This window comes from Ascaphus truei, chromosome 4, assembly GCF_040206685.1.
Source record: "Ascaphus truei isolate aAscTru1 chromosome 4, aAscTru1.hap1, whole genome shotgun sequence".
NCBI classification, from domain to species: Eukaryota; Metazoa; Chordata; class Amphibia; order Anura; family Ascaphidae; genus Ascaphus; species Ascaphus truei.
The window spans coordinates 208,953,064-208,976,235 of record NC_134486.1 but is presented as its reverse complement, the minus strand read 5'-3'; the positions used below and the strand labels follow the sequence as shown (position 1 = coordinate 208,976,235).

General features: G+C 47.6%; 1 protein-coding gene across 4 annotated transcripts in view; it reads left to right on the top strand.

Annotated features, from left to right (window-relative positions):
- The window catches only part of LOC142493194 (uncharacterized), a 254,494-nt gene that overhangs the window by 71,834 nt on the left and 159,488 nt on the right, over positions 1–23,172 (top strand). The gene's annotated exons all lie outside the window — the stretch shown is intronic.

Here is a 23,172-nt window from a genome sequence, read left to right as displayed (position 1 = left end):
ATGGAACAATATTGTTTGTGTGTATGAACGTATACACCCTGCATGTACAGTACAGTTATATAAACATACACACACTGAAACAAATCCACCCATACACACATTATGTCTGCAGGGCAGCCTACAGCTTTCCCAGGACCAGAGCCTCCACCAGGGGGCTCTATGTTGTTGAACAGATGGAATAGGTGTCCACTCCATCCCTCCCCCCCTCTCTCTCACACATAACTGTGTATCAAATAATATTTTTACCCTAACAAAAGTATTTCAGGATGTCATCTTTGTTTTCGTTGGAGTTCTTTCACTATATCTTCGAGGTTTTCAAGGGCTGGGTTGTAAGTCACTACTAGTTCGATTAGTTTCAAAGCTTATTTGTTTTTATACTGTAAGAGCTGCTATCTGGATATTTGTGTTGCACATTCTATTTTGTCAATTGTTTTTGTTTAGTAAATGCTTTATTCAATGTTTGTAGATGACTTGTCCATCAGAGCATATCCTGTGCTATCAAAGTACCTGGCTGTGTATGACAGTGTTTTTTGAGGTACTTGTGATGTTTTTTTTGCTTCCTGTAGATGCTTGTTGTTAGGGTGCTAATGTTATAGTCATTCTAGTATTAATTAAGTTTATATTGGTTTCTGAGTGTCTTAGGACATCTAATTTATAAATATCTGTTGAGCTTCTGGTGAAATTCTATGAGAGTTGATGCCTTTATTCCAAATTAAGAAGATATCATTGATGTATCTGAAGTACAGTATACAAGCTGTTTGCTGCTGCATTGCTTAAGGAAATCTCCTCTAGATCAGTGATAAAAAGATACTAGGGAGTCATCCGTTAAACATATGTAGCCCAGCCCCCTTACCTCCGTGGGGGCGAGGGAGGGCAGCCCAGTTCGTCGGAGCCGGCGGAGCTCCGTGGCAGTCCCGGTTTGTGGGGCCCGCCATCTTGAGTTTCTCATATGCGCGATTGAAACTGTGAGCATGCGCAGTAGTAGGAGCAGTGCGGCGGCCATTACAAGTGGCTCTGCTAGGGACTACAAGCCACAGGCTCCTCCAGGGTAAGGGCACATGAGTGATTTAGCCAATAGGAAGAGGGCATACTCGCAGAAGGGAAGAGGAGGTTTGGCGTGAAGACAGAATGCGCTATGTCGGAAGGAGGACGGCAAGGGGAGAGGATGTGTTCAGCGTGCCAGTAGCCCCTGAACTTGGCCAGATCTCTCCCGCAGGCCCCAGCTAGTCCCCTTAGCCCCTGTTAGATTGTGCAGGACCCAGATAGGGACTCTTCCCCTTAGTGCACAGCATTAGTAGTCCAGCATTGACCGGACGGCCACGCGGTGATCTGCCACCTGCGGTCTGGGACCAGACCACAGGCCACACTATAGACTCTAACTCCAGCTGGAGATCGCCCCACGCGGTGGACAGAATAAGGCGAGGGTGGGATTTGCAGGCCCCACGTCATGGGACCTGACTAATCCTTGCTTGACGGTGACACCTGGGTACAGGAGTTCCCAGGGAGGTATTAAAAGTGCACCAACGAATCCACACAGGGGTAGCACTACTCCACATTCACTCTGGGTGGGATTGCCTTACGGACACCGGGTGTTTAGGTGCCATGGGCGCCCTCAGTACTTTGAGGGAACCACGCCGGGTGTAGGGATATTGTGTAGGTGTTATTGTATTGTGTTGATATATGCTTATGTTAGTAAATCAGTTATATATACCTGTGTGTGTATTATTCACTGTAATTGGTTCCTGTGAGGGGTTATCCCGCTGCGCTGGGATCCCTCCCATGTGGATGCGCTGTACCAAGGAGGAAAGAGCTCACCCCAGGCTCCCAGTGACTGAGGATTAGGCCTCCTGTGAGCCTGGGGTGAGCTCTTTCCTCCTTGGTACAGCGCGTCCACCTGTAATCCACCTGGGTGAGCTCTTTCCACCTGTACAGCGCGTCCATACATGTAATCAGCACTCGTAGTTCCCTTTGTCATAGGGAAAGGGGGCTACATTTGGAGAGGCTGTTGAGATTGAAACCAGGGGTGCCCAATATAGTATATTGTAGAAATAAATTTAGGGAACCATGTTTGTACTCTCCAAACAAGTGGTCTGCCAGTGGGCTGTGGAGCTCCACGTGTCTCCCCGCCACGTGGTCGCGGTGGTGGATGTCCCAGCCGACACCCCCCCACTCCAAGTATGCACCTCCCTAAAGTGGTTCCCTGGATTAGCCAGAGCCCGGCCCCTAGGCCGCAAGTGGGACCCTACCTGCCGATGGAGCGTAGTCATCGTTACCGCTGGCAACGAGTTGAGTGAAGATGAGAGCCCCCGAGCCCTGCATTTCCCAGAAGCCCTACCTACGGGTTGCCCGCGCATCTACCCATACCGATGGAAGATTTCAGGCCCCAAACAGCATCAGTGGGGCCTGCACGGCTATCCCCTGATAATAGCCCTAGGCAGGACGAAGCTGAAGAAATCGTCAGCGCTCTATCCGGAAGTCAGTGGTTCAGCATGCTGGACCTGAGGTCTGGATACTACCAGTACCCATGAGCTCCGAAGACCAGGAGAAGACAGCGTTTGTCTGCCCCCTCGGGTTCTACCAGTTCACTCGAATGCCCCAAGGTATTTGTGGTGCACCTGCAACATTCCAGAGGTTGGTGGAGAAGACCATCGAAGATATGAACCCCAGGGAATGCCTAATATATCTGGACAATATCGTGTTTGGCAAAACACTAGAAGAGCATGAAGAATGCCTTCTGAAAGTGCAATATAGACTGGGAAAAGGAGGCCTGAAGCTGTCCCTAGACAAGTGTCGCTTCTGCCGCACCTCGGTCACCTATGTGGGCCACATAGTGTCCGTGGAAGGAGTGGCTAACGACCCCGCAAAGGTCGAAGCCGTAGTGAACTGTCCCAGACCAGACAACGTGATGGAGCTGTGATCCTTCCTGGAATTTCCTTCCTACTACCTCCTTCCACATTACTGTTGGAACTACCATCATTCACCCAGTAGCCCAAGCACGCTGCCTAGGGGTCACACTCGACTCCTCTCTCACATTCGCTCTTCACATTCAAAACATTTCTAAAACCTGTCGCTTTTTCCTCCGCAATATAACTAAGATACGCCCTTTCCTCTGTTGCTCGACTGCTAAAACTCTGACTCAGGCCCTCATTATCTCCCGTCTTGATTACTGTAACCTCCTGCTGTCCGGCCTTCCTGCCTCTCACCTGTCTCCCCTACAATCTATCCTAAACGCTGCTGCCAGAATCACTCTACTCTTTCCTAGATCTGTCTCAGCATCTCCCCTCATGAAATCCCTCTCCTGGCTTCCGATCAAATCCCGCATCTCACACTCCATTCTTCTCCTCACTTTTAGAGCTTTACACTCTTCTGCCCCTCCTTACATCTCTGCCCTAATTTCTCGTTATGCACCATCCAGACTCTTGCGTTCTTCTCAAGGATGTCTTCTTTCTACCCCCTTTGTATCTAAAGCCCTCTCCCGCCTTAAACCTTTTTCACTGACTGCCCCACACCTCTGGAATGCCCTTCCCCTCAGTACCCGACTTGCACCCTCTCTATACACCTTTAAGACCCACCTTAAGACACACTTGCTTAAAGAAGCATATGAATAGCAATGTGGATATTCTGAACACATGATACATAAGCTTGGCCCCCTGCAGAAGCACTTACCAGAACTCCCTCCTACTGTCTCTGTACGTTCTCCCTACCTACCAATTAGACTGTAAGCTCCTCGGAGCATGGACTCCTCTTCCTTAATGTTACTTTTATGTCTAAAGCACTTATTCCCATGATCTGTTATTTATATTATCTGTTATTTATTTGATTACCCCATGTATTACTACTGTGAAGCGCTATGTACATTAATGGCGCTGTATAAATAAAGACATACAATACAATACAATACAATTTTGCGGATACTACTGCAGATTCATAGAAGGTGTAACGCGTAGCTCACCACAAACGAAGCGCGACCGCGGTGCTGAGGCAGGGAATTGAGATACGCTGACCCACAGCTATGCGGGCGCGCCTAGACTGTAGAGTAGTCGTTCAGGCCAGGTCAGGATTATAGATATTAGAGTAGTTGAGGTACTTGCCAGGTTCAAGAGTGGAGAGTTGCGGATCGTCAGTGTGCAACGCCAGGTTCAGGATTGGAAAGTATCGGATGGTCGGGGTATGTAGCCAGGTGCAGGATAGGAGATAGTCGGATCGTAGTAGTACTTCAGCCAAGGTCAGGCCAGGAGCCAGGAGAAAGGTCAACAAGCCGGATCAGAGAGAGTAGAGAGAGTCGGAGTCCAAGGTACAAGCAGGGTTCAGGCAACGAGAGATTAACAGCTACAAGGTCAGGCAAAGCAAGGTTCAGGAACTAGAAGTGGCAAGGCACGGCGTCACAACGACTATGCTCAGCAAAGGTAAGCTGTAAGTGAAAGGTGTATAAAGGAGGAGGCTCCAATAGCAAGCAGGGGAGTAACCAGGAAGTGAACCCTAATAGGGTGCTGGTGCACGCAGGTGTGCCCGATGATGCAGCCTGATCAGGTAGGAGGTTGCTTGCAGCCCGCACGTGTCACAGATTTCAGAGGGCAGGGTTTAGAGAGAGTGCTACTCCCACGCCGGTTCTGCGAGACGTCAGAGCGGGGGCGGAGCCTAGAGCGCGCGCCACTACCACGCTGGTTCTGTTGATCAACAGAGCAGGGGTGGAGTTTACCACGCGCTTCAGCGGGAAGGCTGGATGAGCGCCCGCATCGTACACCCAGGCGAGGGGCGGGATCAGGATCCGCAGATGCCGGAGCAGACTGCGCAAGGTCCGAACGCGTCACAGGACCAGTAGGATGCGCATCTTGAGTGTCTGTTACCGGAGGGCCAGTAAGGTGAGGAGATGGTCCTTGAACGCCGGGACGGCTAATCCTCACAGAAGGGTACTTCAGTAAGGCCAAGGTCCTCAATATCCTGTTGAAGATCTACCCCGAGGAACACAGGCAAAAGGCCGCATCTCCATGAACACCCTTCAGAGACAAGTGGACATGCGCCTGCGAAAAGGCGTTCACCAGGCTCAAGAAAAGCCTCATGGAAGTCCCGGTCTTGGCCTATGCCGATCTGGAGCAGCTGTACATCCTGCAAGTGGATTCCAGTTTCAACAGCCTAGGGGCCGTCTTACATCTAAAGTAGCCTGCTGGCCTTCGCCCAGTGGCATATGTAAGTCGCAGTTTGACGCTGAGTGAACAAAACTATCCGGTTCACAAACTGGAGTTTATTATATGACTATCTGTACTGGGTCTCTTTGGAGGTGCGGACCGACATCAATCCATTGACCTACATTCTGACCTCTGCTAAATTGGATGGCACCGGCCACAGATGGTTGGCCGCTCTATCCAATTACCAATTCACACTAAAGTACAAGCCAAGGACCTTGAACATTAGAGCCGATGCTCTGTCCAGAATATCTAGACTGAGTGCAACGCCCGACGATGGCCCGTGGGCAGACTTCCCTCGTACTGGGATTCGGGCAATGTGCTCAACTGCCGCAATAGTGGAGGACAAGATTGCGTTCTCCGAGCTCAGAATAGCCGATTCACTGGGATGTCAGTCCAAGGCACTCTGTTGCTTACTGCCATTCAAACGGCATGTCCATCACCCAAGACACCATCATAAGATGGAAAGAATTGGTGGTATACCAGATGCGAGACTGGCTAGAGCTCGGTGGCTAGAGCTATACGCCAGGCCATTCAACAAAACAACCCTTCCTTGGTGAAGCGTGCTCCTACTGACACAGTCGTTGTCATCATGAGGGAATGGGACAAATTTCACCCGGAGCGTGGTCTTCTCTGCAGGATCGTCCCTTATCATAACCATCCCGATAGGATACAACTAGTACTCCCCGGGGCTTGCAGTACCATGTTCTACGACCTCTGCATGACGACCATGGACTTCTGGGCGTAGACAAAACCTTCGGCCTAATGAGAGACAGGTTCTTCTGGCCAAAAATGTGGGAATCAGTGTCGGAGAGAGCAGACAATATATATAATAACCGGGCCAGATTGAACAAGATTAGGATATAGTAAACTGAATAAGTTTATTTCTTATGAGCAGAACAGACAATACATTAAGCAAATAACATTACAGAAATATTTACACTTACTGGGGTTGGATAATGAGATATTCAGTTGAAGAGCAGCTCATTAGTTGTTACAGGAACAGTCACGACAAGCACAGGAATAAAGGGTGCAAGCAATTATATAGATGCAGGACCCTATTCCTAACATGGCAGTTCAGTTATTGGTGAACAATTACCTTGTCCTAATCACAAGTTGACAGGTAACGTGAGAAGCAGGGTTTACCCAGCCCCTCATTTGTATACCACTCCCCTGGTCCTACTTGGCCAGCACATTTATAAAAAAAAAATATGACGAGACCTGGGTGCCATTATGTCTAGAAAAATGGTTATTGGGACAGAGACCTTTCCTGAAGGGGTGTTACATTTAACAGGTCATAATGGTTAGTGTCCATCTGTTATATCTGGCTGCATATGCAATGAGGGCGAGTCACCTCCGTTGATGTACAGGTTTTTCTCACCTCCGGCTAACTTCTCTACATGGGACCGGAGGAGTAAAGTACATCACAAAGCCTTTCAAGTATCTTCCTTTGATTGTACAATTACATATCAAACCTACCATCTGGCAAGCTTTTGCCCTATGTCCAAACTTATGGGAAAAACAGAGATAACTTATAAACTACATTTCCAGTGCAGTAACCAGGTTGAAGATATGTGTGCAACATGTGTCCTTTGCATAGTAAAATATATCCAAAATTCAGCCTTGTAGCACAAAAACATACGGAGATATGATTTCTATGGGGTTTACATTATAACAAATACACGGTTAAACCCTATCTCCACAATTACTCGCCTCGATTGCCCCATTAACACATCAGATGACTCATGTAACTCGCACTGCCTTTCTGAATAAAAATATGGCATAAACTATTACATGGTGAAATCATACTTTCTATTGGTATGAAGGGGTTAACAATCCCTGGGCCGCCTGCTAAGGGTGGGATCTAGCTTGTGTCTAAATTTCACCTTTCTAGCATGTATACAGCAAAAGTTATAATTTTACACTTTATCCATTGTCAGGGATACAATACAATTTTCCCCCTCTCTCCATGTTAATACATAGCATCATTACTTTCAATGGGGCTGAAGGCTTTTGAACCTCTAGGACAGGATTTATACATACATAGTAATTACCACACAGACTGCAGGAGTTTGCAGCCTTATCCTGGAACAAAACAGATGGGTTAGGGGAATGCAGATTATACCCAGCACCCATTAACCCCTCATATCCCGATTATGATAACAGGATATATACAATAACACACAGTACTTCTGAGGAAATACATCTAAGACCTGGGACAATTCTGCTGAAGCAGGGGAATGCAGATCAACATATACACAGATACCGTTAACCCCTCGTGTCCCGCATGATTGCAAGGACTGCCGGCTGGGTGTGACCCCTTTATTACAAGCTTGGCAGCCCCTATGATGACAATCAATAGAGCGCCATTTTCAAAAGTGCCTGCTGTGTATACAGCGGAAAACACTGCCCACACGCGCAGTCCCAATGGGCAACTTAAAGAGCTCTGGTCCCATGGACCTAGTCTGCATGGACTTCCTTTGAATTGATGCAGACTCAAAGGGTATCGGGAACGTGCTGGCAGTGACCGATTACTATACCCGCTACGACCAAGCTTTCCCTAACAAAGATCAGAAAGCTTTCACAGTAGCCAAAGTGCTGTGGGAGAAGTACTTCATCCACTACAAGTTGCAGAATTGGATGCCCTCTGATCAGGGGAGAGACTTCAAGAGCAAGTTGATCAAGGAGCTCTAAAACTTGCTCAACATTGAGAAGTCTCGCACAACTGCATACCACCCTAAAGGAGATGCTCTGCCAGAAAGGTTCAGCCGAACCCTATTAGACATGCTAGGCACGCTAAAGGGCTCCCAGAAAGCCGAATGGACCAAGCATGTCAAACCGCTAGTGCATGCCTAGACATGAATCCACAGGGTATACTCCCTACTTCATAATGTTTGACCGAGAAGCGCAATTGCCTTTTGACATCCATCTCCGGGTATCCACCAATGGAGTGCCAAACATGACCCGCTATAAGTATGTTAGACGGCTCCATAAAACCTTCACAGAGCATATCAGTTGGTGGAGAAGGCCACCGCCAACTGAATGAGAGCAGCAAGCGGAGATATGACCACAAGGTCCGTTATCGGGAACTTCGACCTTGAGACGCTGTTCTCCTGAGAAACTTGGGAATACCGGGAAAGCATAAGCTAGTGGACCGCTGGCGCAAAGCTCTCTTTGAGGTAGAGTCCCAGATGCCGGGCCTCTCTGTCTACCGAATACAAGATGCAGATGGGAGGGTAAAGGTCTGGCATCGCAATCACTTGCTACCCATTGCTCAAGTTGGGTAAAGTGACCCTGAACCAGATTCAATAGCAATGGCCAGTGAGCCAGAATGGCCCGAAGAGAATCCAGATTCGGTAGCCGAACCGAATCAAGATCTTTTGGAAGGAACCTCCGCCAACTCAAATGGAGACTGGTAAACACCACCCAAAGAAGCAAGGGGTAATATGCCAGTGCCCCAAGTGCCCTCCCCAGTGGTTTCAACAAGCCGTCCCCTCAACCCAAGAAGCCCGAGCTTCATTCCCTAAAGAGTCTGTTCAGAGACCAGAGTCACACCTTTTGAGAGGGCCAGGGCCTCAAGCCGATGGAAGCCTCTCCACCGAAGATGTCGGTGAAGAGACTCACAGGAGTCAGAGTGAGAAGCCGCCAATGAGAATGGCGTATTATTCATTAGGGGCACCTCACTATGAGTCTCAGCAGCTGTCTCGGAACAGGTTTGTGTCTGTTATGACCATTCTCACTGAATTGTTCAACCTTGTTTAGATTTTGTTGCACCCCGTTAAGTTGTATCTGATATTATGCATTTTTATTCTATAAACTTGTATTGTTATGTTGTTCCCAAGCGGGCACGTTGGACTCTCCACCAAGGGGAGGATGTAGCTGAGCCCCCTTACCTCCGTGACGGGTGGTGGAGGGCAGCCCGGTTTGTCAAAGCCGGCGCAGCTCCGTGGCGGTTCCGGTTGTGGGGGCCACCATCTTGAGTTTCGCGCATGTGCGATTAAAGCTGTGAGCATGCGAAGTAGTAGGAGCAGTGCGGCGGCCATTACAAGCGGCTCCGCTAGGGACTACAAATCCCAGGCTCCTCCAGGGTAAGGGCACATGATGGGTTTAGCCAATAGGAAGAGGGCATCCTCGCAAAAGGAAAGAGGATGTGGGGATATTGTGTGGGTGTTATTGTATTGTGTTGATATGTGCGTATGTTAGTAAATCATATATATATACCTGTGTGTGTATTATTCACTATAATTGGTTCCTGTGAGGGGGTTATCCCGCTGCGCTGGGATCCCTCCTAGGTGGATGCGCTGTACCAAGGAGGAAAGAGCTCACCCCAGACTCCCAGTGGCGGAGGATTAGGCCTCCTGTGAGGGATACATGTAATCAGTATGCATAGTCCCCTTAGTCATAGGGAAAGGGGGCTACACATATCATTATTAAAACTAGGTGGTCATCAAGGGGTGACTCTTCAAAGCATATTTGATCCAGAATTATTACTGGCCGGGAGTGGCACAGGTGGTGGCAAACTTCTGCCACACCTGTGACACTTGTAGTGTGACTAGGCAAACATGGTGATCGGGAAAAGGAACCTTTGAAACAGCTATTGGTGATTGGGGAACCCTTTCAGCAGGTGGCATTGGATTTTGTGGGTCCCCTGATGTTCCCTAGTTGATCTGGGAAGAGGTACATCCTCGCTGTGGTTGACTTTTCCACAAGATACCCCAAGGTAGTAGCGCTTGTCACGGAAGACCAGCACTTTTAACACCTTTATACCTCGGGATCATTTGATTGAGCAAAGCAAGGAGATAAAATAAATTGTAATTTATTTCCATGAATGACATACACACAATGTTACACAATTACACTGAAAATACACTTACTGGGATGGGGCAAACGTAATAAGATGTTTCCAAAACGAAATCTTGAAAGGTAAAGTCTCTAGGAGCAATTTCCCAGGAGCGGGAGTTGCTCGCTGTTGCAGCGTACATGCAACGACACACGCGGGGTCTCTTGACAAGGCTTATTTATTCAACCTTAAAACATACAGCACACAAAAAAAATAGCTTTTCTTCAGCAGAAAAAACAAAATAGCTTATATTCAGCATGGCAAACAAAGCAGGTTCTCTTCAGCATGCAAACAAAACAGGTTTTCTTCAGCATGCAGGACACAACAGTTCATCAAAAAAATGTACTTTGCAAACAGACCTTATATCAGTAATCTCTTCAGTAACTCACTCCTGTCTCCTGACCAGCTAGCTGCATGTGTGCACATCCTGGGGTTTTTAACACACCTTGATTAGGCAGCTGGGATTCAACTAATTGCCATGAGCTTCCCAGCTGAAGTTAACCTCATCACTGCTGCACTGCAGACTAAACATATGTCTGCCAGGCATATAGCTGGTGGCTTTTATTTACCCTGTCACATTCCTCCTCTGTTAGTGTGTGGCTGGGGCTACGCACGGCTGAAGCCCGACCATCCACCCCTTCCCTAGAAAAGAAATCCGCATTTGTGTTCTCTTTTCCCGGCCTGTGCTGAATCTCAAATGAGAAGGGTTGGAGGGCCATATACCACCTAATTAACCTAGCATTGGAATCTTTCATGCTATTTAACCACTTCAGTGGAGCATGATCTGTCACCAGAGTTGAAGCCTGTTGAAGTCTGGGCTTCTACGGACGGGACCCTCTGATAGACACCTTTTTATGTCCTCGAAGGCTCTCTGACACTCCCTTGACCATACCACTTGTGTAGGGGCACACTTTTTTGTGAGGTCCGTTAAAGGGGCTGCCACTTCCGAGTAGTTGGGGATGAACCGCCGGTAGTATCCTGCTAAACCCAGCAGAGAGCGTACCTGCGTTTTTGTTTGGGGGGTCGGAACTTCTTTCAGGGCAACTACCTTGTCGGCTAGTGGCCTTACTTTTCCACCTCCCACTGCATACCCTAAGTATTTGGTTTCTGCCTTACCCAAGGCACATTTCTTAGGGTTGGCTGTGAGCCTTGCCTCTCAGAAATTTGAGGACCTCTTTCAGCCTATTTAGATGGGCCCGCCAGTGTTTACTATAAATGACAATGTAATCTAGGTAGGCTGCGGCATGAGTCCTATGGGGTCTCAGCACCTTATCCATGAGTCTCTGAAATGTGGCTGGGGCTCCATGCAGTCCAAATGGCATTGTCACAAACTGGTATAAACCCATGGGAGTGGCAAAGGCTGTTTTGCACTTGGACTTTTCCTCTAAGGGTATTTCACAGTATCCTTTTGTTAAGTCTAGCGTGGATATATATTCCGCGTTACCAAGGGCGTCAATTAATTTTTCCACCCTTGGCATCGGATATGCATCAAACTTGGATACCGCATTGACCTTTCGGAGGTCCACACAAAATCTTACCTTCCCATCGGGTTTAGGGACTATAACTAGTGGACTACACCACTCACTGCATGATTCCTCAATCACGCCTAAGTGTAACATTTCTTGTACCTCCTTCTCTACCAGGGCTTACGACTTTCAGGCAACCTATAAGGACGGGAACGTACTTTTACCCCAGGTGCTGTGTCGATCGCATGTAAAATTAAGTTAATTTTCCTGGCAAATCAGAAAAAACATAATGGAATTGTGTAATTATTGCTAACAAGTCCCCTTTTTGTTCAGAGGACAACTGTTTACCCATTGGGATTTTATCATCACCCACGATGTTCTCCCGTGTGGGCTGAGGACACAAGTCCGTTTCCTCCTCCACCGGGTGGATGAATAGAGCCTGCTGCATCTTCCAGGGTTTCAGCAAGTTCACATGGTAAATTTGTTTACCCTTCCTGGACGCTGGTTGAGGGATCTCGTAATTCACATCACCCGTGCGGCGGAGTACTTCGAATGGGCTCTGCCATTTGGCCAGGAGTTTACTCTCGCAACTGGGTAATAATAAGATCACCTGGTCTCCCGGGTGATACACTCTCATGCGAGCATTCTGATTGTAATGTCTCTCCTGACTGTCCTGAGCTGATCTAAGATTCTCCCTAGCAAAATGGCCGACCACATCTAGGCGCTTCCTAAGGTCTAGTACATATTGCAGGGTATTCTTAGAAGGGAGATAATGTAGGAAATTCAGCGCTCGTGCTGCAGGTATATTATTTGTTGGAAGCGTAAATCTCCTTGCAGCATGTGTGCGGAGCGTCTCCCCAGTAAGCTCCTAAAACAAGGTGACCCCTAGAAGGGGGAAGCCTTGAAAAGAAAAGACGAAAATGCACACAATGCGCACCAGAGATTAATATATATTAAATTATTTATTAATAAAACAAAAAATAACCGAGGGGATCTAACCCCACCTCAGTACATATGCGTCACAGATCCGGGTTCGGTTGCAATGAACAGAAACCACTTGAATAATCAAATATAACTAAATGAAACTAAATCTATAAACAACATAACAAACGGTATATAAAATAATAAAAAGAAAGACAGTGTTCAATAAAACGGGATAAATGAATCCTGGATTGGCTAAAAATATATCTAAACAGCTGCCTGAGGCTGACAGGGGAAGACAGAGACTTACACTGAAGCCCAGAGCGGGTTCCGCGGCGAACGTACTGGGGTCTGGACCAAGCCACCACAGAGATGTTACCACCGCCCGAGCTTCCTTCAAACGCCGTCTCAGCCTGTCAGAATACGCACAGAGTGACCTGTCGTGACCTCTACACGTTTCACACTACGTGCTTCGTCAGGAGGTCACGTACAAGGTCACGTACGCATATTTACATAAACAACAGCCAATCAAATGCCAGGCTGTGAATTAGAACATATTGGGTACCAGACGTGTGTGTCCTCCCGAGGGATATCTCTAACCCAATAATACTAAGGGCAGCAGTTCTTGCCAAAATCAGCTAAAATACAGCAAAAGATCAGTTAGAACAGCATATATATACAGTATCAACAATGCATATAGATATTACATCCAAAGAGATCACTAGAATGTTAATTAATTAACTCATTCACTACTGAGCTTAGATATAAAGCATGCTATATACCAAACATGCATAATCTATAACATATAGCTGAATATAGCCATGATCAAAATTTCTAAAAGAAAAACATATATATTAAGCACAATCAATCTACTACATAAACATTACCGAACGGCATGACCAGGTATTCATAGTGGCCGTCATGGGTGTTAAAAGCAGTCTTCCACTCGTCCCCCTCACGTATCCTTACTAAATTGTAGGCACATCTTAAATCCAGTTTAGAAAAGATAGTAGCACCCTGAAGACGGTGGAAGAGTTCCGGTATCAAGGGCAGCAGGTAGCGGTTCTTGCGCGTGATGTTATTCAAACCCCGGTAATCGATGCATGGACGAAGAGAACCGTCCTTCTTTTTTACGAAAAAGAAGCCTGCTCCGACTGGGGAGGAAGACTTTCGGATGAAACCCCTCTCTAAATTCTCTGCAATATAAGTGTTCATGGCTTTAGTCTCTGGGAGAGAGAGAGGATAGGATCGTCCTCTGGGAAGAGGTGCCCCAGGTAGTAGGTCAATCGGGCAGTCGAAAGGACGGTGCGGAGGTAGAACCTCGGAACGTGCTTTGTCGAACACATCGCGGAATTCCAAATACACAGAAGGTAGGGAGTCAACCTTCTCTGGCAGGGTAGACAACCCACCAATCCTCTGGAAAATCCTGGTACATGTCTTGGCACATGGAGCACCCCACTGGATGGGTTCCCCGATTCGTCCAGTCGATGCAAGGATTATGGACTTGGAGCCAAGGAAGACCCAAAATCAGCTCAACAGAGGGAGTGTGGATAACATCGAGGGTAATGATATCCGCATGAACGTCGACGACCTGTAGTAGAAGAGGCACCGTCTGTAGCGTGATGAATGCCGGCTGTAGGGGTCGACCGTCAATGGCCTCCAAACCTACTGGCGTCCTTTTACTGATAAGTCGAATATTGTTCCGTCTAGCAAAGCTTTGATCGATGAAATTGCCTGCGGAACCGGAGTCTATAAATGCCCGTGCTTGAGTCTGAAACCCTTCACCTGACAGTGTTACTGGCAACTGTATCCGGGTGGGAAGGACGTCTTTGATGATGGGAGAAAGGGTCAGTATTCCCAACGAGACTCTCCGGGATCTCATTGGGAGTTGGCGTTTCCCGGCTTGTGGGGATACTGGAGTACTACGTGACCGGAATTGAAAAAAAGGGGTTAACCGGCGCCAAAAAGGGGTAAATACCAGACCAATGGAAGGTGTAACAGTCCAAATACAGTCCTTGGGATGATGAATTGTGATGACTCTCACCTCAGCAGTGTATATGTGGAAAAAGAAGAAAACAGATAATAGTGCAGTAAATCAACACAGGGGGGGGTGCACAGATACTGACAATACGAAACATACAAGACACACAAACATAAAACACTAGCACGGCCTAAAAATTAATAAAAAGCAAATTTATTAGGTGTGGAAGGTGCATGAACCGCATCCGGAGGGGTAAAATTACAACCCTACTCACAAGATGCTGGATGGGTAAAAGCAACGAACTGATGCGTGCAGCTGGGCTCTCAAGATGGCGACCGGAGCACTTGGGCTGGCGTCTACACGTGACCGGGATGCAAGACAGATGACTCGGATGACGGGGCCTCTAGGCGGACGTGACGTCTCCTCCGCTGTAATTTCACCACCGGCTCACAGGACTCCAGTCCTCCAGTCCTCCTCAGCAGCCGTAATGCCGCCGCACCTCGGTTTAAGCACTTTTGGAGACTGCAGATTTCTCCTTTGGAACTGCAGACTTCACCACAACCTGGAACACTCTAAAAACTCGAAAACTTCCCGACGCGTTTCGTACGCATGCGCGTACTTCTTCAAGGGATGTGACATCCCTTGAAGAAGTACGCGCATGCGTACGAAACGCGTCGGGAAGTTTTCGAGTTTTTAGAGTGTTCCAGGTTGTGGTGAAGTCTGCAGTTCCAAAGGAGAAATCTGCAGTCTCCAAAAGTGCTTAAACCGAGGTGCGGCGGCATTGCGGCTGCTGAGGAGGACTGGAGGACTGGAGTCCTGTGAGCCGGTGGTGAAATTACAGCGGAGGAGACGTCACGTCCGCCTAGAGGCCCCGTCATCCGAGTCATCTGTCTTGCATCCCGGTCACGTGTAGACGCCAGCCCAAGTGCTCCGGTCGCCATCTTGAGAGCCCAGCTGCACGCATCAGTTCGTTGCTTTTACCCATCCAGCATCTTGTGAGTAGGGTTGTAATTTTACCCCTCCGGATGCGGTTCATGCACCTTCCACACCTAATAAATTTGCTTTTTATTAATTTTTAGGCCGTGCTAGTGTTTTATGTTTGTGTGTCTTGTATGTTTCATATTGTCAGTATCTGTGCACCCCCCCTGTGTTGATTTACTGCACTATTATCTGTTTTCTTCTTTTTCCACATATACACTGCTGAGGTGAGAGTCATCACAATTCATCATCCCAAGGACTGTATTTGGACTGTTACACCTTCCATTGGTCTGGTATTTACCCCTTTTTGGCGCCGGTTAACCCCTTTTTTTCATTTTGTCACTTTGACTGGTTGTACCACCAGTCATTCACCTGGCTGCCTGAACATTCATTTGATTTCATTTGATATTATTAGCGCTGTTTTGCACCTGCCTTTTTTTACGTGACCGGAATTGCCACAATACATGCAGAGGCCGGCATTGCGCCGATGTTGTTTCTCGGCAGAAGACAGCTTGTTACCTCCCAACTGCATTGGTTCCGGGGCGTCCCCGGATGGGCGTGTTGGAGACACGAATGATGGAGCAAGAGTCCTTGAAACCCGTTGACGGTAACGAGAACGTTCAGTCCTCCGCTCCTGCAGACGCTGATCCACCCGAATGCACAGATCGATCAAATCCTCTAGGTCAGTGGGACGTTCCCGCGCCTCGAGCTCATCCTTTAGGGATTTGGACAGGCCTTGCCAAAACGCTGAAGATAGTGCTTCATTGTTCCATCCTGTCTCAGCAGCAAGTGTGCGGAACTCCACAGCGTACCGGGCGACGGAACGATCTGCCTGGGTTATGTGATGAAGAGAGGATGCTGCCGTTAATTGCCGTGCAGGGGTGTCGAAGACTCTTCGGAACTCATGGACGAAGAGGTCGATATCCTGTGTGATGGGTCCTTGTTGTTCCCAGATGGGAGAAGCCCATGCCAGCGCCTCGTCGGTGAGAAGAGCCACGATATAGCCGACCCTAGAGACAGAAGAGACAAAACGAGAGGGCGAGAGTCGGAATTGGATGAGGCATTGATTAAGGAAGCCCCTACATCCTTGGGAATCCCCAGCATAGTGTTTGGGAGCAGGAATACGGGGTTCCAAAGCAAACGGAGGTGCTGGAAAGGCTGTTGCGGAGGCTGTGGAAGCCGTGGGTGAAGGTACCCGACTGGAAGCTCGGCCTTGGATGGTAAGGGAATGAAGGCTCTGCTGAAACATCTCCATCCGCCTATCATTTTGTTCCAGATAAGTCTCTAGCCTGGTGAAGAGATTCGTGTGGGTATTTAAAGTACGCTCCACCTCAGCGGGGTCCATGTTTGTAGGGCTGAGCATAATGTCAGGACGAGCTCACCACAAACGAGGCGGGACCGCGGTGCTGAGGTGGGATAGGATAAAACGCCACCCACAGCCACGAGGGCGCGTCTTGAGTGTAGAGTGGTCTGGGAGTCCGAGTCGGGGCAGGAGAGGTTCGGATGGTCGAGGGTACTGTTCGCCAAGTCCGGGGTTAGAGAGAGGGATGTAATCGTTTGCCGGGTTCGGGGTGCCAGAGGTGCGGATAGTCGTAGAGGAAGCCGGTTCGGTACACGAGGAAGACTGCAAAACAAGACAGGACAAGACAGGACTACGGAGGCAGAGAGTGATGAGAACAATTGGTTCTATGCTCAGCCGACGAGTTAATGAAGCTGCAGGGTATATATAGGCAAGGGGGTCCAATGGCAGAGTAGCAAGGTGGGGGTGTGTGAATGGGCCAGGCTGAGACAGGGATAGGTCTAGATGAGTTCCTGGAGGAGGGGCTATAGATCCTAGAAGGACTGGTATATTGAATTGCAGCATTGGAAATAGGTACTGTGCCTTTAAGAGGCTGGTGTGCCTCCGTGTGGCCGCGCCTCCGTGTGGCCGTGCCTGTGGATGCGTGAGCGGGCACACGCCCAGAGCCGAAGGCAGAAGAAGAGGACTGACGTGCGCGCGCGCGCGCACTGGGGAAACGGAGCTCGGCGTCCTGGAGGAGAGATCCGTGTGAGACGCGGGAAGCCCTGAAAGGGATGCAGGTAAGTGGGGAGCACGCCGAGAGCGGAGTGACTCCCCGTTCGTTACAGTATGGGACTTTAAAAGGGAAAAGCTGTCCCAACGGAGATGTTGAACTCTCTTTTAACCAGACCTGTCCTGGAATTTAAAACTGAAAAGAAATGTTCCCAATCTTTACCAACAACGACTGGATACGGCAACCTCTCAGCCACCCCTACTACTATCTGTGAGCTATAACACTCTATTTCCAGGTTGACTTTGGCAGTAGAGTAGGGTTTCACATCCCCATGTACATAAGTTATGAAAATGGGCTCTCGATTAGTTAGGTCTCTTTGATTAATAAGGTCTTGCTGAACCAGCGTTTTACGACAACCTGAATCAATAAGAGCCCTAACCTTTTTACCCTTTACAACTGCAGTAACCAGAAAAAGCTCATGGGTGTAATTTTTCTCATCATTGCAGGTACAACATGTGCCCACATAGCTGCAGTCCATAAAGGTACAGGATTTCGCTACATGGCCTGCTTCACCACACTTAAACAAATTACAGTCTTCTCTCTTAGCTGGTTAGTATTAACTCCATCCTGACCAGTTTCCTGTTTACTTAACCCCTGATAATGTCTAGAAAAGATTGGAGCTATTGGGTGCCTGGCCTTATAAAAACTCCTTCTTTTTCCCTGGGAAGGGATTGAAGACTGGGCTGCTCTATGACTGAGTCCTCCCCTTTTCCTTTGCTAGTTTGGGGAACCAGAGCTTCACTACTTTGTACCCCTAGGGAACCCTCCAGGTCACCTGCCTGTAAAAACTCTTCAGCAATTTGTACAGCATAATCTAAGGAACATCGTTTATGTCTGCACACCCACTGACGCATTTCCCTTGGAAGTTTAGTAATGAACTGTTCTAGTATCACCATGTCCAGTATTTCAGTTACTGAGCGAACTGAGGGCTTCAGTCACCTATAAGCCAAGTCCTTATGCTGCTGAGCAAAGGTATGAGGATGAGTCTCTACTTCCAATTCTTTGGCCCTAAACCTCTTCCTATACCATTCATGAGAAATCCCCATACGGTGAAGAATGGACACTTTCAGTTTATCATAGTCCTTGGAATCTTCCTCCACCAACGCATGATAAGCTGCTTGGGCTTCCCCAGTTAGAAATTGACCTATTCTTACAGCCCAGGTACCTTTGACCCATTGGGCCACTGTAGCAAGTCTCTCAAATGTATTCAAGTATGTCTCCTGATCATTTTCCAGTCCCATCTTGGTTAGCGAGCTTGTAAATGTCTCAGGTATTGTAGATCTCCCTTGGGCCACAGCTGCCTGTTCCTCTGATTTCTTCAGTAGGTGATGCACCAATGTTGCCTGAAACTCCTGTTGCTGTTGTTACATCTGGGTCTGTGTAACGCTTGTGCTCACCATGAACAAAGCAGGATCCCGGTACTGAGGTGGAAAATTATAGAACTGCACACACACAGCAGCGGGGGCACACCTGGGATGTGGATTGTCAACGTAGCCGGGTCTGGTTTGGAGAGAGTGGGTTAGTCCAGATACTTGCCGAGGTCGTGGGGCGAAGCCAGCAGCGTAGTAGATGTCCATTCTGACGTGGTCACGAGTTGGAGCCGGTGGGGTAGTAGAGTGTCCATTAGCCGTGGTAGGGATGGAGAAGTGTGTGTAGTCAAAGAAAAGCCGGGGTCGTTATCCAGAGAGGGTCCAATAGTCAAGTCGGGTCGGTACACGAGAGATCAACTGGAAACAAGAAAGGTAAGGCAAACGAGGAACGCAGGAAAACAGGGCTACAAGGGTTTATGCTCAGCAATGAATGACTGAGCATGCAGGGTTTAAGTAGCAAGGCTGGAGAAATCAGTGCAAGAGGCGGAATGACGACTCCAGAATGGCTAGTGCCGATACCTGGCATGGGACCGCCTCAACAAGCTAGGAGCATGAACCTGGTGATGGGGTATCCAGGACCGTTCTTCTGGTCCAAACCCCTTCCAATTAACAAGATATTGGACCGATCCTCTGGATCTTCTTGATTTGATTATAAAGCGAATCTCGTACTCTTCTTGTCCTTGTACGATTACTGGTGAAGACTTAGGAGAAACATCAGGAAAACGAGAACTTTGAAACACCGGTTTCAAAAGTGAAACATGGAATACAGCTGGAATTTTCATAGAGGGAGGAAGCTGTAGGCGGTATGCCACAGGATTAACTTTTTTCAGGATCGTGAATGGGCCCAGGAATCTTGGGGCCAACTTGAGGGTTGGTGTCTTCAACCTGATGTTTTTGGAAGAGAGCCACACCCTGGTTTGAAGTTAGGCGCCTTATGGCGATGACGGTCAACATAAGATTTTTGTCTAGGAACAGCCTCTTGGTGAGTTTTCTGGATCTTTTTCCAAGAATCTTGTAGAGAATTTACCCTAGAATTTTAAGTCAGCTGCCGGGACTCCGGACGAAAAAGAAGAGATAGGAAGGCGTGCCGGGTGAAACCCGTAATTAATCAAGAACAGCGACTCTTGGGTTGACTCATTTCTTAAGGAGTTGTGGGCAAATTCTGCCCATGGGAGGAGCTCTACCCCGTCGTCTCGTGCGTCAGAGATAAAACATCTGAGATACTGTTCTAGGGACTGGTTCGTTCTCTCGGTTTGTCCATTAGTTTGGGGATGATACCCTGAATAGAAATGAAGTGCAATATCCAGCCTTTGAGCAAACGCACACCAAAATGTAGAAATGAATTGCGATCCACGATCGGACACTATAGACAATGGTACGCTGTGAATCCGGAACATTTCTTTAACAAAAATATCAGCCAAGGTGGGAAGACTTTTTTTTTTTTTTTTACCAATTTTTTTAATTAGGCAATAATAATTGTTAACAAATTTGTTAAAACAGATCATATGTGGCCTAATACAGTTTTTAACATTTTGAAAGAAAGAGACTCCACGTCCCCCTGTTCCTCCGGGGTCAATCGGGGTAGCATGGAGTTGAAACAGAAAGAAGATGAAAGAGAAAGGAGAGAGGGGGGAGGAGGGGGGGGAGCGGGTGTATCACCCCCTCGTCCTGATCCGCCCAAACACTTGCCATCTCCTATGATGGCCTCCAGGGCTGTATTTATGTATTAGTTCTATTGGTCTGGGTCATACGTGTGTACCACGGATCCCAAGTTTTGTTGAAGGTGGTAGTGGACCTTTTCACAAATGCAGACAGTCTCTCCATGTCTTTTACATCATTGATTCTGTTTATCACCGTCTGTCTGGAGGGGGGAGACACCTTCTTCCAGGCGGCTGCCACCGCACATCTGGCCGCCGTGAGAATAAGGGAGATTAATTTGCCTGTTGGTCGGTCCAGTGTCTCTAGGGGCCTGGCCAATAGGTAGGTCAGCGGTTCAATTGGGATTGTGAGGTCTGTGACCTCTTTTATAAGATTATGTATAGTTTCCCAGTATTTTTGAATTTCTGGACATGACCACCAGATGTGGGCCATGTCCCCCCGTTGACCGCAGCCTCTCCAGCATAGGTCGGAGGCCAGTGGGTAGATTTGGTTAATTTTGGCTGGGGTAAGATACCAGCGAAACAGGATTTTATAAATATTCTCCTTTATTGTGGTGCATATGGAAGTTCCTGAGGCTGTTTCCCAAATACTTTCCCAATCCTCTCGGTCTATAACAATGTCCAATTCTGCTGCCCAATGCAGCATATAGTCGTGCGTCGGAGCTTCTGAGGCTTTCTCAAGCTCTGCACATATTTGCGTTATAAGACCTTTCTGATGGCTGGGCTCTCTGCAGAGCCTTTCAAAGCCAGTGAGAGGGGGGAATTCCAACGTTGGGGATAATGTTTGAGTGAAGTGCCGAATTTGTAGGTATTTGAAGACGTTTAGGTCTCTTAGTTCATATTTGGTCCGTAGATTTTGATAACTCAGGAACTGCCCAAAGCTCAGGAGGTCAACAATTGCTCTGATATTTTTGGTTTCAAATTGGTCAAATTGTCTGGGCTCACATCCAGGTGGGAATTTTGGGTTTTTGTGAATTGGTGTAAGTTGGGAGTGAGGTGACATGAGCTTAAATTTATATCTGCATTTCGTCCAAATTTCCCAGATGTGTCTCATTGGGCCTAATTGGAATTTGTTACTTGGCATGTCTTCCTTACTCATGGACCAAAGGCAAGCTGGTAGTGAGGGCGTCCCGGCATAATGTGTTTCTATACCTAGCCAACAGTATTGTTTCGGGCTAGTGTTCCAGACCACCGCCTGTCGCAGTTGTGCGGCCAGGTAGTATCTTGACACGTCTGGGACTCCTAGTCCTCCTCTCCCCCTTGGGGCCAGAAGAACCGTTTTGGCGACTCTAGGTTTTTTACCTTGCCAAATAAAGTGGAAAATTGATTTTTGAATATTCTTTAATTCTGAGCCAGGGATGGGGACCGGGAGTGTCTGGAAGTAGTATAGCAATCTAGGGAGTATGTTCATTTTAACCGAGACCATCCTCCCGATCCATGATATTTGGTATCCTCCCCATTTGTCTAGATCTTGTTTGATTTTTTTGAACAGTGCCGGATAGTTATGTTGGTAAAGAGTTTGGTAAGTCCTCGATATCTTAACTCCCAAATATTTGATACAGGAGGAGCTCCAACGATAGTCAAAATTTAGTTTGAGGAGTTTCACCTCTGGCTCTGGCAGGCTTAGATTCAGGGCCTCCGATTTGTCTTGGTTTATTTTATATCCTGAAATTTGTCCAAATTCATGGAGTTCTTTATGAAGGTTGGGTAGGGAGATTTGAGGTTTGGAGAGGGTTAGTATGACATCATCAGCAAATAGGGATATTTTGTGCTGCCTTTGTCCAATTTCTATTCCCTGGATGTCTCTATTGAGCCTTATTGCTGATGCCAGCGGTTCTATGGTTAGTGCAAAGAGGAGAGGAGATAAGGGGCACCCCTGTCGAGTACCATTTGTAATCTCGAACCTCTGGTTATTGCCGCCGGGTAGTTTTACCGTTGCTGATGGGTTGTGGTATAATCTACGGACCCCCTCTAGGTATGTGTCTTTGAAGCCGAATTTACGCATAGTTTGGTCCAGGAATTGCCAGTTTATCCTATCGAACGCCTTCTCTGCGTCTAGGCTTAATAAAAGTGCTTTGGTCCCCGAGAGGTGGACATGCTCAATTATGTTGATTATCTTCCGAGTATTATCTGAGGCTTGTCTGCCCATTACGAATCCGACTTGATCTATATTTATGAGCCTCGGTAAGATGGGATTTAATCTGTTAGCCAGAATTTTACTATATAGTTTGAGATCACTGTTAAGTAGGGAAATTGGACGATAGCTTCCACACTGCATCGGGTCTCTGCCGTCCTTGTGAATGATGGCCAGATTAGCTAGAGACATTGATGCGGGAATCTGATTCCCTTCCAAGAAATGGTTAAATGTAGCTAGAAGATGTTTGGATAGTGTGGGCAGGAATCTTTTATAGTAAACATTGGTGAAACCGTCAGGGCCAGGAGACTTGGTGATCTTTAATGATTTGACCGCCATTTCCAGTTCCTCTTTTGTAATCTCAGCATTGAGGACTGTGTTCTCCTCCTCCGTTAAGGTGGGGAGTTGGCATTTATTCAGATATTGTGTTATATTTTCTATGGTTATTGGTGGAGAGCGGTCATTTTTGGATCTACACTCCATGTAGTATTTAGTGAATTCCTCTGCGATTTTATTCTCACTATATTGTATCTCACCAGATTTACTTTTGATAGCTGTTATTTGGGATC